The following is a 6,000-nucleotide window of genomic DNA, read 5'->3' on the forward strand; positions in this document are numbered from 1 at the left end:
AAGGAGCTCCACCACCTCTGGGTGGAGTCTCCAGTCCCCGGGCCTCGGCCCCTGTCTCGACAGGCTGTCTGCTTCCTGATTCAGGGCCCCCGGGATATATACTGCCCTGATTGACAGCAATTTCCCTTGGGCCCACAGGAGGATCCGATGTGCCAATTTGTCCAACGGACGAGACCTCAGACCCCCCTGGTGATTTATATAGGCCACCACGGACGTGTTGTCTGTTCTGACTAGTACATGGTGGCCCCTGAGGTCGGGCAGGAACTGTTTCAATGCAAGAAACACTGCGAGCATCTCTAGCCGATTTATGTGCCAGTGCCGCTGATGTTCCTGCCATAGACCCTGGGATGAGCGACCACTCATGGTCGCCCCCCAGCCCGTGAGAGAGGCGTCTGTCGTTAGCGTTACGCGACGAACATGAGCCCCCAACACGGGACCCTGAGATAAAAACCCAGGGTTTTTCCACATGACCAGAGCACGTAGGCATCGCCGCGTGACTTTGATCGTGCGGAGCGGATTTCCCCTCGGGGAGAACCCTTTTGTTTTGAGCCACCACTGCAGTGGCCTCATGTACAGTAGGCCAAAAGGTATCACGTTGGACGCTGCTGCCATGAGACCTAACAGTTTCTGGAACCGTTTCACAGTGACGGCTCGGCCTAGCTTCTGTTCTTTGGCGGCTGCCAGGATCGATGCTATGCGTGTTGGCGATAATTGCGCCCGCATAATTACCGAATCCCAGTTCACACCTAGAAAAGTGGTTCTCTGAGCCGGAGAAAGCACACTCTTCTTGGCGTTCAGCCTCAACCCCAGCTTCGACATATGGGCGAGAACAGCATCTCGATGCTGAACCGCCATCTGCTCTGTATTCGCTAGAATCAGCCAGTCGTCGATATAGTTCAGTATGCGGATGCCCTGTAGACGCAGCGGCGCCAGAGCTGCATCCACACACTTGGTGAACGTGCGGGGTGACAGTGCTAGACCGAAGGGAAGTACACGATATTGGTATGCCTCTCCCCCGAAGGCAAACCTCAGGAACTTCCTGTGATGTGGAAGGATGGAGACATGAAAATACGCATCTTTGAGGTCTATGGTGACAAACCAATCCTCCGATCTGACCTGCGCTACAATCTGTCTGAGTGTAAGCATCTTGAATTTGAGCTTGGCCACCGAGCGATTCAATAGCCGCAGATCTAATATCGGGCGTAAGCCCCCATCCTTCTTCGGCACGATGAAGTAACGGCTGTAAAAGCCAGACTCCCTGCTGGGAGGGGAAACCCCCTCTATAGCCCCTTTTTGCAGGAGTGTCTCTACTTCCTGTGCCATTACCAGAGCCTGCTCCGGGCCCACCTCTGTAGGTAGGACACCGCAGAAAGGAGGTGGCCGACTCTTGAATTGAATGGCGTACCCCCTTTCTACTATCTGCAGGACCCAACGAGATATATTTGATAGACGTTTCCATTCGTCTAGAAAATCTACTAAGGGAACCAGCCTCTCGAGGCTGGCCTCTGGTGTATTTTGAGCAGCAAATACAGTGCCCTGAAGCGGCGGACCGGCAGGGAACGACTGACTTGACTGCTCGGGGACCCCCCGGAGGGGGTGCGGACCACCCTCGGGTGGCCCGCGGAGACCGACTGCGCCCCGGCATTGCGGCGGGGTTGGCAGCGCGGCCCCCCGAGGGTGCCGTAGGGAAGCGGGTACCGTTAGCAGGGGTAAACACCGCTTCCCTATGGGGGGAACCACCCTCAGCGTCCTGACGCTTCTGGCGTCAGGAACGCTTCGACGAGGCCTTCTTGGCGATCAGGACTGTCCGCAGATCAGCCCTGCCCCTCGAAGGCCTCGCCTGAGAGCGCCGCCCCTCGTCCCCGCGCTGAGGGGGAGCTCGAGCGGCGACGCTCTGCTTTTGTTGTGACCTGTGAGCGGAGCTCGTACTCGGCTTGGGCTGCCTGATGTCAGCGGCAGCCCCAGGGACCTGGACCCGGAGAGGGAGAAACTGCTTTAGCGCCGCAGCTTGTTTCTTTGACTCCTGGAACCTCTCGGTGACAGTATGTACTGCGTCACCGAAGAGGCCACCAGGAGACAGCGGCGTGTCGAGCAGGAAGCTTTTCTCCCTCTCCTTGATTTCAGTGGGGTTGAGCCATAAATGTCTCTCCGTAGCCACCAATGCTGCCATAGAGCGGCCAACACATCTGGCCGTCTCTTTGGTGGCCCGGAGAGTTAGATCAGCTGCTGTTCTTAGCTCATTTATGACATCACCCCCCACTTCATCACGTCCATCTAAGTCCCTGAGCAGGTCAGCCTGATAAGTCTGCATTATAGCCATGGTATGCAGGCATGCAGCAGCCTGACCTGCCGCCGAGTACGCTTTGCCCACCATTGCCGACGTTGTCTTTAATGGTCTGGTGGGCAAAGTCGGGGCCTTTAGGGACGATGCCGAGGAAGGCGAGAGATGGCTCGCAAGCGTCTCTTCTACCTTTGGCATCGCCCCATAACCGTAGTGCTTCAGCCCCATGATGTTACTGTAGACCGAAGTCTGTGGGCTGAACACACGGTATGATGCCGGTCTCCTCCATGATGTTGCCACCTCGGTGTGCAAATCATGGAAGAATGGCAGGCCCTGCCGCTGAGGTTCTGAAGCGCGAGCGGGCAGGAATCTTTCATCTAATTTGCTAGATCTTTTTCTTCCTGCCTCAGATCTCTCTACGGGCCAGTCAATATTTAATCTGGCCACGGCTCGCGTTAGAACCTCAACGAGCTCCTCACTCGCAGGGGACTGAAGTGGCGAATCTTCAGTCGCGATGCTCTCAACGTCCACCTCCTCGGAGCTGGATAGTTGGAGCACCGGCGGCTCTCTCGGGGGGGAAGAAACCGCAATGCGTGCTTCCAAGCCCCGAGAAGAACCGCTGGATGGAGCAGGTGAGGGCAGAGATAAGGCAGCGCCCGTCTCAAACCCCTCTGCAACATCCAATTGTGAACCCCACGACTGCAGCCTCCGCCCTGCCTCGGCAGCAGCGGGACCAGAGCCGCGGGGAACACGAGCCGAGGCACCCTCCTGGAAGAGTGCCCGGCGGGAGCGCAGCGTTCTCAGTGGCATACGCTCACAGTGCTCGCAAGCAGCCCCCTCGAGGGCTGCCTGGGCATGCTGCGCTCCCAAGCAGGCAACACAAAGAGAGTGTGTATCCCCACTCGTGATGTAGCGTGGGCAGGGATGAACACACCTCTTAAAGTTACTGCTTTCACTCGCCATTTCTCTATCTATTTATTTTCTCTTTTTTGTAAATATAAGGAATATTTAACAAAGGGTGGAAAAACTCTTTCAATAGACAGACAAAAACACCAAATAGACAGACAGGTTCACACAGATCGCTTGCTGAAGGCTCAGAAGCTAGTTCCTGTTTGTTTTCACGGACGTTTTATAGCTTCCGGTCGATGACGTCATCACGCCGACGATCGATCTTTTTTCCGATGGAATGGTTCTACAGGCGCTTCACGACGCATTAACGCAGAGGCGTTCTCACAGCGTTTCGACGCAGCTCGAGTTCCCCGAAAGGGAACTCACTGGGATGATACTTTGACATGACTAAATGTAATGACTTTAAAAGAGCTTAATGTAAGACTGTAGGCTTAATATGAGGTAGATTAATGTATATACTATTGTTTATTTATTTATTTTATCAGCTTTTAGTTATTTAATTGGCCATAGATGTAAAATACTAGATTAAATAAATATCTGTAACTTAAACCATTAGAGTTAAAAAGTTTTAGTAACTTATTTAGATTGAGGTTTGCTTACAATAATACATTTTTGAGTTAACATCACACATATTTGTTAAGTTGAATTAACTTTTTTGGTAACATTAAGTAAAATGAACTTATTTCATTTAGTGAATTTCACTGTTAGGTTTTACAGTGTAGTTCAAGATGGAATCAATGTCAGATTATTGCTGTAAATATCAAACATGGCATGTTTGATCACATTGCAGTTTTAATGTCATATTGTGGTAGAGCACATTTGCACATGCTCATTCTTCAAAAACATTTTCATTATCCTGAAAAACTGAGATGTTTAATGCAAATTTGATATTTTATGAAATTATACACATTTTATATATATTAACCACAGGCCATAAGCTTTAGTTCCAACCAGCCGCTTTACCATCTTCTTTTGGAACGATGGTTTCAGAAAACAAAATCTTTTAAGTATGGTAACAACCTAACAATGCATTTGATAAACACATAGAATATCCATAATTATAGTTTTGAAAGTGGGCCTAAATTCTAAAGGAGAGCCAAATCACCCCTGTCCTTTTAGCCTCTTCGCCCATATTTAATGGCTTCCCCGGTCTCTGTCACGCCCTCATTACCTCCCCGCATCTCCGGTCTCCCAAACGGACGGCTAAATCACACCCGAACAGCTTGTGTCCTCCTAAAACCACATTCAGTTTTACGGCCGTTCCACAGAGGCTGGGAGACGGATGGAAGAGGAGCATAAACATGCTGAGTTCAAGGCTTGCTCTCCTCTCTTCTCTTATCGGGTCCAGCGGTGGAGATCTAATTACAGAATCTGAACAGAGGTAGAGGGTCAATAATGAATGTTAATGTGCAGTATTTCAGCCGCTCTGCCATTGTGAGCCTTTCATCCGTGTGGGTGTGCGCTCAGAGAAATCGGCCTTGTCAAAGATGACATGGCAGCCTGTCTGGCATCTGCCCTGGCACCTCTGATGAAGGTCACTCAGTGGCTATGACAGCGATGAATGCAGCCCCACTGATTGTGCTCTGAGTCTGATGATTAAGAGAAGTTTAAATGAGGTTTGGCTCGGCTTGCAGTGGAGCCTGCATTGACGCTCTTTATGCGGGGGTATTAAAGAGCTGTTCCACGAATGTCCTCGGGGTCCTTTGTAAGGAATGATGAAAAATGAAAATGAATCTTTCATGAGATTTGGCGCAGTTGACTGGACCATATATTTTGTTGTGATTTGCAATAACAAAAGAGCAGAATGACATTTTCCTACCTTGTACTGAAAATTTATATTGTGATTAAAATGGGTATATGGATTTTTTGCTTTGCTTTACAGAAGATCAAAGGCCATCTAATGGCATAGGCCCTGAAAAATGGCTTTAGTAGGTCAAAATGTCATTAACCTTTAGAGTCAGAGCGGTTGTGGTGTCCACAGCTCCTCCCTCTCCTCATGCAAATGCCATGAAACCAAGAGCAACAGATACAAAGATGTAGCTCAAAGGAGGGAGAGACAATACGGAATTTATGAGTGTTGTCAAAAAGATGAATTTTTCATTCTTACAATGTATGATGCTTGTAGCACAGAGTTCATGGTGTAGTGGATGCAGCTGTATCGTATAAAATGCAGTGCCAATCACAAAAAAATGGTCATGCAGCTATGCTATGTGTATTAAAATTTAACTACATATATTTTGAGCATTAGAAAGAGCATCAAACAAACATGTAAAAATGAAAATCCATTGGAGGGATGATTATCAGTACAGAATTCATTGATTCCAATGTTATTTATTACTACTATTTTCAATGATGATGTAAGTAGTAATGTCCATTCTCTCTTTCTTGTACAAAAAATTAAACAGGACAGTGTTTTAGACTGGAAAATAATTTTTTTTTAAACAGTTACGGTTGGAATCAGAGTATTTAGAGAGTCATTTGTTTGTTAATCAGACTTCAGGGGCTCTGCTGTAGCCTATATATTTGTTTTTAGCATACAGTCTGCAAGAATAACCGAATATAAAGACGTTTCTTGCATTGGCATGTAAAGAGACAATGGTACACATGTTGGGTTGCCATGTTTAATGGGGACTTTCTGTAGACATAATGATTTTTATACTGTACAAACAGTATATTTTATCCCCTAACCCTAAACACAACCTTTACAGAAAATGTTCTGCATTTTTACATTTTCAAAAAGCATAATTTAGTATGATTTTATAAGCTGTTTTCCTCATGTCGACTAAAAACATGTCCTCACAAGATTAATG

Source organism: Pseudorasbora parva, chromosome 21 (assembly GCF_024679245.1).
Source record: "Pseudorasbora parva isolate DD20220531a chromosome 21, ASM2467924v1, whole genome shotgun sequence".
NCBI classification, from domain to species: Eukaryota; Metazoa; Chordata; class Actinopteri; order Cypriniformes; family Gobionidae; genus Pseudorasbora; species Pseudorasbora parva.